The sequence below is a fragment of the Bufo bufo genome, chromosome 1, assembly GCF_905171765.1.
Source record: "Bufo bufo chromosome 1, aBufBuf1.1, whole genome shotgun sequence".
Lineage (NCBI taxonomy): Eukaryota > Metazoa > Chordata > Amphibia > Anura > Bufonidae > Bufo > Bufo bufo.
The window spans coordinates 792,581,305-792,595,278 of NC_053389.1; the positions used below are offsets into that span (position 1 = coordinate 792,581,305).

Sequence of the window (13,974 nt, forward strand, 5' to 3'; positions counted from 1 at the left end):
GAAATTCAGGTTTGTCTAGTTCACACCTGACTTCCTGTTTGGTTGACCACCATTTAAATACATGTATAGAAATTCAGCTTGGCTATCTCACACCTGACTACCAGTTTGGGTGACCACCATTTAAGTACATGTATAGAAGTTCAGGTTGCCTATTTCACACCTGACTTCCTGTTTAGGTGACTACCATTTAAGTACATGTATAGAAGTTCAGGTTGCCTATCTCACACCTGACTTCCTGTTTAGGTGACTACCATTTAAGTACATGTATAGAAGTTCAGGTTGCCTATCTCACACCTGACTACCAGTTTAGGTGACTACCATTTAAGTACATGTATAGAAGTTCAGGTTGCCTATCTCACACCTGACTTCCTGTTTAGGTGACTACCATTTAAGTACATGTATAGAAGTTCAGGTTGCCTATCTCACACCTGACTTCCTGTTTAGGTGACCACCATTTAAGTACATGTATAGAAGTTCAGGTTGCCTATCTCACACCTGACTTCCTGTTTAGGTGACCACCATTTAAGCACATGTATGGCTATCTCACACCTGACTTCCAGTTTGGGTGACCATCATTCAAGTACATGTTAGTGGCCACAGGATGTTCTATCTGCTATACAATAGATTGGCTCTCCATGAGACAATCTTTTTTTATTCACAGAGTAAGAAAAAGTCTACAACAATGTCGAAAGAGCAAGAGCAGAAAAATTCATAGGTAGAGTTGGTGCAATTTGTTTAAATAAAAAAAGTAAAAAATTAGATCACAAAAAAGCCACAAAACTTTCTTTGAACATTCCAGTACATGAAGACATTGTCTCATATTACAAAATACTGTATGTACAATATGTGGCCAAGTGTAGGCCATTACCTGGTGGATGGACTACAAAACCCTTTAGCTCAGGGGTCAGCAACCTTCGACACCCCAGCTGTTGTGAATCTACAATTCCCAGCATGCTCCATTCATTTCTATGGGAGTTCTGAGAAGACAGAGCAATTATGCATGATGGGAGTTGTAGTTTGACAACAACTGGAGTGCCGGAGGTTGCCTACCCCTGCGTTAACTACTTGTTTTTTCTAAAGTTCCATATCAAACTTTTTGTAATGACCAAAGGGGTAATTATTTTTTCCCCCCAGAAGATTATTAACCATAAATGAGCACTAATAATGCAGTCATTAACCAACTGACCATTAAGATGGACATCCAAAGTAATGTGACCATAAACTACAATAAAAAGCACTTTAATACAAGATACTGTGTCATTTATGTGGGTGGGACAATGGTAAAAATTGTCCTGGGTGAAGGTGAATGTCACTGGTGGGATAGTGCAAGACCAATGTGCTTTAGTAGTTGTAGGATGAGGGGCACTGTCGTAAAGAAAGCTGGGCTAATGAAAGTGGTTGGACAATGGGTCCTTCATGAAGCTAATGTCTTCACGTCTTGGATTAGATCTTTACAAACAGAGAGAATGGCCACCTAAGCCTAGAAGGAATGGTCCATAAATCGTCTGGTGGTGGGTAGAGAGAAGTTTTTTTTTGTAGTTATTAAAAGATTGTCTGACAATCTCTTTTTGTTAGAAGCGACCCCCAAAGATCCTGCTGCTGGAACTCTCAGCAATCAGCTGTGGTCTGAGGAGAAACATGGCAGCTAGTGTTCAATTTCCCTTCAGCACTCCCACTGGTGAAATGTGCCACCCTTGTAGGAGTCCTCCAGAGTGTGAGAAACTTTTTGTAGCCGCTCTCTGCTCGAGCTATAAGATAAAATTAATGCGGGGGGGCTGGCTCTAAATTTCTGTAGTGGGTCAGTATGGAGACCATTATATTGGTATGGTATAGGTATATCAAGAGATTTCTTATACTGGAGACGTTGCCATGTGCACATGATATTTTTGAGGTGGGGTGTGAATTTGGAGGAGCATGGTACTGATGGTGGTTTGGATTTGGGATGACAGCTATGTTTCTTACTAGAGGTACACAGTCTAAGCTGACTGGATTTTTTTTTACAATGGCTGGAAGGTCACCTGGACCTAATTTCCCACAGAGAAACGATATGACTGCACGGTGACACTGCAATTTTAGACCCTAGCCTTAAAGGTGTTGTCCGGGGTCAGAGCTGAACCCAGACATATCCCCATCGTCACCCCTCCGGCCTCCCTGATATGAGCATCGTGCAGAGTAAAGGCATTTTCTGGAGATCTGGTGACATACTGCGCTTTCCATGGTGACTGCTGGGTGGAGGCTTCCGCCTAAAAGTGAACCCGGTGACGTCACTGGTACTAATGGGCCGGCTTTAAAACAGCTAGGGCAGCGCTAAAGCCCGCCCATCAGTGTAATAATATAAACAAAAAGCCATTGCCCTGCGCGATGCAGCACAGGACAAAGGAGAGCATTGAAGCATGAAATACTCCTATGCTCATATCAGGGGGGCCAGAGGGATGAAGATGGGGATATGTCCGGGTTCAGCTCTGAACCCGGACAACCCCTTTAAGGGTGGCTGCACACTGTGCAAATTTGTGTGCAGAAACAACTGACATGCGGCAAATCGATTTCCACAACTAAGAAAAAAAGGTCATCAGTACCAGATCGGTGGGGGATCCAGCACCCGGCTCCCACATGATCAGCTTTTTTAACCACCTCCCGACCGCCTAACGCAGGGATGGGTCCTGCGGGCGGCCGGGTTATTCCTCCTGGACACATCGGCACGTCATCTCGCGAGACGCGATATTTCCTGTGAACGCGCGCACACAGGAGCGCGCGTTCACAGGATCGGAAGGTAAACGAGTTGATCTCCAGCCTGCCAGCGGCGATCATTCGCTGGCAGGCTGTAGATGCGATTTTTTTAACCCCTGAAAGGTATAGCAGACGCTGTTTTGTTAGCAGCGTCTGATATACCTGCTATCTGGTCCTCTGGTGGTCCCATTTGCTTGGATTGACCACCAGAGGACACAGGCAGCTCTGTAAGTAGCACCAAGCACCACACTACACTACACCCCCCCCCCCTGTCACTTATTAACCCCTTATTAACCCCTGATCACCCCATATAGACTCCCTGATCACCCCCCTGTCATTGATCACCCCACTGTAAAGCAATTGCGGACAAGAATAGGACATGTTCTATAGGCTCTACAAAAAACGCAGTGTTTGCCCGATCAGGCCTGATCTTGTGCGCACACTTGCGTTCAGTCCACCCCACCACAGTGACAGAATATTATTTTTTTCTGATCACTGCAAAAACACAGTAAAATCGCTGCGGCGCTATAAAGATCACTTTTGAGGGGCATGGCGAGTTCATAGAAGATTTTTTTTTTTGCCACAAGTTAGCGGAAATTTATATATATATATTTTTTTTTGTTTTTTTGTTTTTTCTTACAAAGTCTCATATTCCACTAACTTGTGACAAAAAATAAAATCTCACATGAACTCACCATACCCCTCACGGAATCCAAATGCGTAAAATTTTTTAGACATTTATATTCCAGACTTCTTCTCACGCTTTAGGGCCCCTAAAATGCCAGGGCAGTATAAATACCCCACATGTGACCCCATTTTGGAAAGAAGACACCCCAAGGTATTTCGTGAGGGGCATGGCGAGTTCATGTAAATTTTTTTGTCACAAGTTAGTGGAATATGAGACTTTGTAAGGGTACTTTCACACTTGCGGCAGGACGGATCCGACAGGCTGTTCACTATGTCGGATCCGTCCTTCCGCTATTTCGCCATGCCGCCGGACCGCCGCTCCGTCCCCATTGACTATAATGGAGCGGGGCGGAGCTCCGGCGCAGCACGGCGGTGCACGGCGAAAGCCGCCGGACTAAAAAGTTGGACATGCAGGACTTTTTAGTCCGGCAGCTTTTGCCGTGCACCGCCGTGCTGCGCCGGAGCTCCGCCCCGTCCCCATTATAGTCAATGGGGACGGAGCGGCGGTCCGGCTAAATAGCGGAAGGACGGGTCCGACATGGTGAACAGCCTGTCGGATCCGTCCTGCCGCAAGTGTGAAAGTAGCCTTAGAGAAAAAAAACAAAAACATAATTTTCTGCTAACTTGTGCCCAAAAAAAAATATTCTAGGAACTCGCCATGCCCCTCACAGAATACCTTGGGGTGTCTTCTTTCCAAAATGGGGTCACTTGTGGGGTATTTATACTGCCCTGGTATTTTAGGGGCCCTAAAGCGTGAGAAGTAGTTTGGAATCCAAATGCGTAAAAAATGCCCTGTGAAATCCTAAAAATACTCATTGGAATTTGGGCCTCTTTGCGCACCTAGGCTGCAAAAAAGTGTCACACATGTGGTATCGCCGTACTCAGGAGAAGTAGGGCAATGTGTTTTGGGGTGTATTTTTACATATACCCATACTGTGTGTGAGAAATAAAGGACAACTTTTTTAATTTTTTTTATACAAAGTTGTCAATTTACAGAGATATTTCTCTCACCCAGCATGGGTATATGTAAAAATGCACCCCAAAACACATTGCCCTACTTCTCCTGAGTACGGCGATACCAGATGTGTGACACTTTTTTGCAGCCTAGGTGCGTAAAGGGGCCGAAGGTCCAACGAGTACCTTTAGGTTTTACAGGGTTGCTCACAATTTAGCCCCGCCCAAAATGCCAGAAAAGTAAACACACCCCACAAATGACCCCATTTCGGAAAGTAGACACCCCAAGGTATTCGCTGAGGGGCATATTGAGTCCATGAAAGATTGAACTTTTTGTCACAAGTTAGCGGAAAGGGAGACTTTGTGAGAAAAAACTAAAAAAAAACAATTTCCGCTAACTTGTGCCAAAAAAAATAAATAAATACTATGAACTCGCCATGCCTCTTACGGAATACTTTGCGGTGTCTTCTTTCCAAAATGGGGTCACATGTGGGGTATTTATACTGCCCTGGCATTTTAGGGGCCCTAAAGCTTGAGAAGAGGTCTGGAATCCAAATGCCTAAAAATGCCCTCCTAAAAGGTACTCATTGGAATTTGGGCCCCTTTGCACATCTTGGCTGCAACAAAGTGTCACACATGTGGTATCGCCGTACTCAGGAGAAGCAGGGCAATATGTTTTGGGGTGTATTTTTACATATACTCATACTGTATGTGAGAAATATTTCTGTAAAATGACAACTTTGTATAAAAAAAAATGGGAAAAGTTGTCTTTTACAGAGATATTTCTCTCACCCAGCATGGGTATATGTAAAAATACACCCCAAAACACATTGCCCTACTTCTCCTGAGTACGGCGATACCATATGTGTGACACTTTTTTGCAGCCTAGGTGCGCAAAGGGGCCCAAATTCCAATGAGTATCTTTACGATTTCACAGGGCATTTTTTACGCATTTGGATTCCAAACTACTTCTCACGCTTTACTAAAATGCCAGGGCAGTATAAATACCCCACAAGTGACCCCATTTTGGAAAGAAGACACCCCAAGGTATTTCATGAGGGGCATGGCGAGTTCATGTAAAATTTCATTTTTTGTCACAAGTTAGTGGAATATGAGACTTTGTAAGAAAAAATAATAATAATCATTTTCCGCTAACTTGTGACAAAAAAAAAAAACTTCCATGAACTCACTATGCCCATCAGCGAATACCTTAGGGCAGTGGTGGCGAACCTATGGCACTGGTGCCAGAGGCGGCACTCGGAGCCCTCTCTGTGGGCACCCACAGCCTGGAAAAAGTCTGACTGTACCAATATGCCTTAGACCTTTCCTGCCATTCATCAGCGCAGGACGCACCATGAACAGGCAGCGCACTGAATGTAGGCAGGCTATTATAGCTACTACATGATAAAGTACATGAAAGATATACTATATTGGACTGTAGGATTCTGGTTAACTTGCCGCGTTGGCACTTTGCGATAAGTAAGGGGGTTTTGGGGTTGCGGTTTGGGCACTCGGTCTCTAAAAGGTTCGCCATCACTGCCTTAGGGTGTCTACTTTCTGAAATGGGGTCATTTGTGGGGTGTTTCTACTGTTCCTGTAGAACCTCAGGAAACATGACAGGTGCTCAGAAAGTCAGAGCTGCTTCAAAATGCGGAAAAATTCACATTTTTGTACCATAGTTTGTAAACGCTATAACTTTTGCGCAAACCAATAAATATACACTTATTGCATTTTTTTTTATCAAAGACATGTAGAACAATAAATTTAGAGAAAAATTTATATAGAAATGTAGTTTTATTTGAAAAATTTTACAACAGAAAGTGAAAAATTTCGTTTTTTTGCAAAAATTTGGGTAAATTTTGATTAATATGAAAAAAAGTAAAAAAGTCAGCAGCAATGAAATACCACCAAATTAAAGCTCTATTAGTGAGAAGAAAAGGAGGTAAAATTCATTTGGGTGGTAAGTTGTATGACCGAGCAATAAACCGTGAAAGTAGTGTAGTGCAGAATGTCTGTGATATATCGTTCATCTGATACTCCCCTCTCAGCAATAACTCCCATATTATTGAGAGTAATTATAGGGCGCAGAATCATCCCATGTACTGTATATAGGTCACACACATGAATGAATCACCACCTCACGCGGCGTAGTGGTTCTACTGGTTTACTGTGCTGCAATAAATCTCGCAGGATAATGCTAAGTTGTCACCCATAGTAAATGATCAGTGGTTTTCTGTGATATAAGTGTGCAGTACAGTACCAGCTAAGTACATGAGATTTTCAAAATCTGATGTACATGGCATGGAAATTTTCTACGTAGAAATCGAACTGCGGTGCGGATTTGAAAATTTGCAGCATTTCAATTTTTGCAATGCAAGTACCACATGTTGATTTTGGCGCGGCAATACAGTGAAAACTGCATGAAAATCTGCGCTTCACTGTAGCAAAGTCCAGATACCTGTATAGGGGTTAAAGCGTACCTTGAGTTTAAAAAAAAAGTTTGCAGTAATGGCTGTGCTTTTTTGTACAATCAGAACTGTGAAGGAACAGTTATGTTTGGGCTTCCCTAATGTTTTTTTCAACCATATTAGTCTCTGTTTAAGCTGCACAGCTAGATGCATTTCACTCAGAAGCAGGAGACGTCTCCTTTCTGCCAGCACAGTACTGGTGTGAAACCCTTTTCCTTTACTTCCCTGGCTCCTGTGATGTTCAGAAGCAATGTAGAAGCAGTTCTTGTATCAGGCTCAGAAGCTCAGATAGTTCTGATATGCCCCAACTTCCTTTCAATCTTCTTCTGAGTCTATGTTACCAGGGACTGATATTGCCTGACAGCAGGCAGTGGACTGCAACTTAGGTAGAAATGACTCCCCTAGCGGCCATGACTTTACAGGTTTTTTTCAGGTGGATGTAGACATATTTTTTTAAATTAAGTGATTTAGGAATGTGCTAGTTACCAGCGTCGGACTGGGGTACCTAGGGCCCACCAGTAAAATTAATTTTGGGGGCCAACCGTATGGATACATTTAAATATAATAAATAAACACGTTTTTTAAATGAACATAGGCTGGTTAATGTGCTATACATTGAATATATGTATGTAGTGCAGTAAGTCTACTGTGTTATGTGCCACTTGTGCAGGGGGTGGGAGACTAGGGGCCCACCTTGCTCAGGGGCCCACCGGGGGATTCCCCTGTACCCCTGTGGGCCAGTCCGAGCCTGCTAGTTACACCATTCTCTATTAAATGAAATGAAATTGTGTGAAAGTACGGTGAGTCTTTAAAAGGTGAATACCAGGGGATTGCCAGGACAATGCCCTTAGGTGTAGCCCAAAGTGAAACCGGTTGGTTGGCGTAATGGATCCATAACCACTGCCTGTAACAATGACCTGTTGGTTACCTAGAGCCACCACTTGAGGGGGCTTAACAAAGGCGGTGAACCAGCTCACCATGATGAAGCGCGGTTGCACAAGTGCATGGACATCAGAAGATCAGCAGAAAATTCAGGAAACCAAATCCATCCGGGGACTTCAAGTAAAACTTCCTCTTTATTGTATAAAATTTAAAAACAGTCTAAACACGAATCCAATAGTTAATCAAGTTAGCTTGACGCGTTTTGGATATACAAATCCTTAGTCATAGCATGTTAATGAATGACTGTTCCCCCCTAAAATACCATTTGTAGTTTCCCCCCAAGGAACTGGTGGGTTGAATACACGTGGCAGTTTAACCCCATACACACCACACTAATGAAAGAACAATCTCATGGTACAAATATTGTAATGATTTACAGGTTTCGCATTTTTTGTGGCCACATTTGTAACTATAAGAAAGAAATGGTTGGACACATCTAGAAAGATATCCTTGATTAAATCCTCCCTGTCCGGAGAGCCTGCCTGCGAGATGCAGCATTTAAAATTTTACAAGAATAACCTCAGGCTGGTGACCTGTTAAATATAAAGCAGAGGACTCCCTGGAAAAAAAACTTCCTTACAGGAAGAGTTCCTTCTTAGAAGAACCCATTCACCATAAGGAGCGTTGTCGGTAACATGCCTAGGTTGGGATGAGCTCACCAAAAGAACTGGGTTCTCTGATGTTTCCTTCCTACATGGTTCAACCTGGACCCTATTATTGCAATCACTAAGTTCTCTGTCCAGGAAAGAAATACTTTCCCATGCAAAATTGGCTGTCAATGTTAACCGCTTCATTACCAGAGTGTTTATCCCCCTTCCTTATCAGGCCAATTTTTTAGATGGGCCTATCTAACTGCAAATAACTAATCTATTTCTGAGCCAACCTACATGTGTTTGATATTTTTCATGGGACATCTTAGACCTTTGTTTTGTGCCATTAGATGCTCAGACCCCCCATATCAGATGATCAGCCCCCCCCCCCCCCCCATATTAGATGCTTAGGCCCCCCAATATCAGATAGTCATTTAGGCCCCTATATGAGAAGCTAGGTCCCCTATATGCTCAGACAGACCCCCATATCAGTTGCTAAGACCCCCCCATATGGGATGCTTAGACTCCCCATATCAGCTGCTCAGACCCTTATATTAGATGCCACCCCTGTTCATATGTGTCTGCATTGCTGAAAAAAAATGTTTTAATATATGCAAATAAGCCTGTAGGAGCAAGGGGCACGCTGCCATTAGTCCTAGAGGCTCTGCTCTCCCTGCAACTTCTGCGTCCTCTGCACTTTGATTGACAGTACCAGGCAGTGAAAAGATCCTAATGTTGGGCCCTGTCATTCAAAATGCAGAGGACGCGACAGTTGCAGAGAGAGCAGAGCCTCTAGGTGTAATGGTAACGCCCCCGTTGCTCCTAGAGGCTCATTTGCATATATTAAAACTTAATTTTTCTCAGCAATGCGGGCACATTTGAACATGGGGCCAACACAGATGCCTTCAGCTGCCAAGTGCACATGTAACAGGTCGGGCCAGTGTCATAGGTACAAACCTGCTGACAGATGCCCTTTTGTCTATGGCAAAGCAGCGGTAAACAGGAAGAGAAAAGGGAGACAGCACGTATGCACTGCGTGCGCTATCTCCTCATACAGCTGATCGGCAGCGGTTTGTATACCTGAAACGAATACGCTAAGTTATGCTGCTACTGGATTGCGGTTCAGACTGTTTTTAATTTTTCTACAATAAAGAGGAAGTTTTATTTGAAGTCCCCAGAGTGTTGGATTTGGTTTCCTGACTAGAGGGAGCATAGGTGCTAACTGCATATTCATTCTATGTTGCAGTCACACAGGATGCAGTAAGCCCCGTGCCCACTCTAAATGTGGTTTTGTGGAGCCAGAATATTGATTTTTCAGCTTTCCCAGAAACAGATAAAACTATTTAATGGCTGAAAAGAAAATTTAATAACTTGACTTTTTCTCTGTGATCCAACGTTGTATTCTTGATGTTGATACAAACAGGACACTTGTAGAAACTAGGCATATAATCAGCCTGCAATGAGATAAAAGAGGAATCGTTATGTCGTCAAATGATTGCCACTAAACCTCTCCTTCCCCGCATCCCTCATTACTAAAACTCTTCTTTTCCTCCTCCCTCATTACTAAACCTCTTTTTCTCCTCATCTCTCATTAATACACCTCTGCTCCTCATACTTCAATACTAAACCTCTTCTTCACCTCATTGTTTGTTACTAAATCTCTCCTTCTCCTCATACTTCAATTCTAAACATCTTCTTTTCATTCTAAACCTCTCCTTCTCCCCATACTTCAATACCAAACCTCTTCTTCATTACTAAAGCTCTTGCTCTCCTCATCCCCCATTACTGCACCTCTCCTTCTCCTCATCCTTCATTGATAAACCTCTACTTCTCCTCATTCCTCCTTACTAAACCTCTCCTAATCATCCCTAAACCTCTTCTTCTCATCCCTCATTACTAAATCTCTCCTTATCCTCATCCTTCATTACTAAACCTCTTCTTATCCTCATTCCTAAACCTTTTGTTATTCTCATCCCACATTACTGCGCCTCTCCTTCTCCTCATCCTTCATTACTAAACCTCTATTTCTCCTCATCCCTCGTTACTAACCCTCTCCTTCTCCTCTGTTCTAAACCTCTCCTTCTCCTAATCCCTCATTACTAAACCTCTTCTTCTCCCATCCCTCATTTCTAACCCTCTCCTTCTCCTCTTTCCTCTGTTCTAAACCTCTCCTTCTCCTCATCCCTCATTACTAAACCTTTTGTTCCCTCATTAAATCTCTCCTTCTCCTCATACTTCAATACTAAACCTCTTCCTCATTGCTAAACATTTTGTTCTCCTCCTCCCTCATTACTAAACCTCTTCTTCTCCTCATCATCCCTCATTACTAAACCCTTTCTTCTGTTCATCCCTCATTACTAAACTTCTCCTTTGTTACTAAACCTCTTTTTCTCATTCTCATTCCTCTTTACTAAACCTCTCCTTCTCCTCATCCCTCATTACTAAACATCTTCTTCTCCTCATCCCTTAAATACTAAATACCTCCTTCTCCTCATCCCTCCTTACGAAACCTCTCATTCTCCTCATTCCTCATTACTAAACATCTTCTTCTCTTCATTCCTCAATACTAAATACCTCCTTCTTCTCATCCCTCCTTATTAAACCTCTCCTCCTCATACCTTAAAACTAAACCTCTCATTCTCCTCATCCCTCCTAACTAAACCTCTCCTTATCCTCATACCTCATCACTAAACCTCTCCTTCTCCTCATCCCTCATTACTGAACCTCTCCTCCTCATCCTTCATTACTAAACTTCTTTTTCTCCTCATCACTCAATACGAAACCCTTCCTTCCCCTCATCCCTCATTACTAATATAATCCTTCTCCTTATACTTCAATACTAAACCTCTCCTTCTCCTTCTCCCTCATTACTAAACCTCTTCTTTTCCTCATTACTAAAACTCTCATTCTCCTCATTCTTCGTTACTTAACCTATTCTTCTCCTCATCCATCATTACTAAACCTCTCCTTCTCCTCATCCCTCATTACTTACTCTCTCCTTTTCCTCATCCCTCATTACGGAACTTCTCTTTCTCCCCATCCCATATTACTAAACTTCTCCTTCTCCTCATCCCTGAACCTCTCCATATGGTTGTGTGTATAACACCTGTACTGCACTGCTCCATTTCCCATTATACCCAGTCAAGCCTCACAAATGTACAATAGTATGTGCTCACCATTTAAGTGAAAGCCTTGAGACTTCCTATAAAAGAGATTACAATGTCTGATTATAATTACAGTAATTTCTGAAGCTAATGACAAATGTCTTTATTGGTCAGCCACAGACCTCAAAGACTGACAGAAGGTGCACAGAACAAATATGCCGAGAAGATGCAAGAACATCTAACGATGTCCTGATCACTTTTCATAAGGTTGTGTCAGGGCTATGTCTATATCATATGTTTTATGTCTGTATATATCATTGTCATATGTATATATCATGATTTTACATCCCATTATTTGTTTTGCTGTTTTTTTTCTTGACAAATGCAAGGAAATACTCCTGCTGTCTCCTGCTACAACGCTTTGCAACACGTTGAGAGCCACAGTTTGCTGATCACTGAACAGAGCCAGGAACATGATGTGAGACATCACAGGAGAAGACGTGTGTATTTGTGGATCCGTATGGCTGTTCTGACCAATATAGCACGGAACACTCCTGAAAGTGTGCACTCTCCAACCGATACCATAACAGTATAGTCCCTGAATTAAATAATGGTAGACGGCTGTTACTCACAGTCCTGTATACATAAATGATCATAGTCCCTGATACATAGACAGCTGTCACCCACAGTACCTGATACATATGGTAGACAGCTCTCATTTATAGTCCCTGTTACGTAGCCAGCAGTCACACATACTCCCAGATACATAGCCAGCTGTCACTCATAGATCCTGAAACATAGATCGCAGTGAACCATAGTCCTTGATACATAGCCATTTTTCAATCACAGTCCTTGATACATACGATACATAGCCAGCTGTCATCCATAGTCCCTGATACATAGCCAGCTGTCACCCATAGTCCCTGCTACATAGCCAGCTGTCACCCATAGTCCCTGATACATAGCCAGCTGTCACCCATAGTCCCTGCTACATAGCCAGCTGTCACCCATAGTCCCTGATACATAGCCAGCTGTCACCCATAGTCCCTGATACATAGCCAGCTGTCACCCATAGTCCCTGATACATAGCCAGCTGTCACCCATAGTCCCTGATACATAGCCAGCTGTCACCCATAGTCCCTGATACATAGCCAGCTGTCACCCATAGTCAGTGATACATAGCCAGCTGTCACCCATAGTCCCTGCTACATAGCCAGCTGTCACCCATAGTCCCTGATACATAGCCAGCTGTCACCCATAGTCCCTGATACATAGCCAGCTGTCATCCATAGTCCCTGATACATAGCCAGCTGTCACCCATAGTCCCTGCTACATAGCCAGCTGTCACCCATAGTCCCTGATACATAGCCAGCTGTCACCCATAGTCCCTGCTACATAGCCAGCTGTCACCCATAGTCCCTGATACATAGCCAGCTGTCACCCATAGTCCCTGATACATAGCCAGCTGTCACCCATAGTCCCTGATACATAGCCAGCTGTCATCCATAGTCCCTGATACATAGCCAGCTGTCACCCATAGTCCCTGCTACATAGCCAGCTGTCACCCATAGTCCCTGATACATAGCCAGCTGTCACCCATAGTCCCTGATACATAGCCAGCTGTCACCCATAGTCCCTGATACATAGCCAGCTGTCATCCATAGTCCCTGATACATAGCCAGCTGTCACCCATAGTCCCTGCTACATAGCCAGCTGTCACCCATAGTCCCTGATACATAGCCAGCTGTCACCCATAGTCCCTGATACATAGCCAGCTGTCACCCATAGTCCCTGATACATAGCCAGCTGTCACTCATAGTCCCTGATACATAGCCAGCTGTCACCCATAGTCCCTGATACATAGCCAGCTGTCACCCATAGTCCCTGATACATAGCCAGCTGTCACCCATAGTCCCTGATACATAGCCAGCTGTCACCCATAGTCCCTGATACATAGCCAGCTGTCACCCATAGTCCCTGATACATAGCCAGCTGTCACCCATAGTCCCTGATACATAGCCAGCTGTCACCCATAGTCCCTGATACATAGCCAGCTGTCATCCATAGTCCCTGATACATAGCCAGCTGTCACCCATAGTCCCTGATACATAGCCAGCTGTCACCCATAGTCCCTGATACAGAGACATCTGCCACTCTCATGTCATTTATACATGGGTGGTGTCAGGTAAGTCTCCATCTACTGCTCCTTTATGGACACTTACAGGAACTGATCCATGACGGATCGGGGATGGAAGCACTTGTAGAGCAGATAGATGATGACGGGGAGGACGAGCAGCCCCAGAACTGCAAGGAAGAGACACATGAATTACACCTTATCTGGGGTGATACAGGGAAGCAGTGGAGGTAGCAGAGAAAGTAGAAAAAAATCCTGTGCCTACCTAATCCAAACCACCATGGAAGCTTGAATCCCAGATCAGGTCTACGAAACTCGACGGTATCATTGGATGAATCCAGGGTGTCACCTGCAGAGACAGGACATAA

General features: G+C 43.7%; 1 long non-coding RNA gene across 1 annotated transcript; it reads right to left on the bottom strand.

Moving 5' to 3' along the window:
* Window positions 1–9,285: 9,285 nt before the first annotated feature.
* LOC120986448 lies at window positions 9,286–13,974 on the bottom strand. Its single transcript, XR_005775686.1, has 4 exons — window positions 13,872–13,974; window positions 13,695–13,776; window positions 11,545–11,570; window positions 9,286–9,822 (listed from the first exon to the last, which is right to left on the bottom strand). It is a non-coding gene; the product is annotated as an uncharacterized LOC120986448 (long non-coding RNA).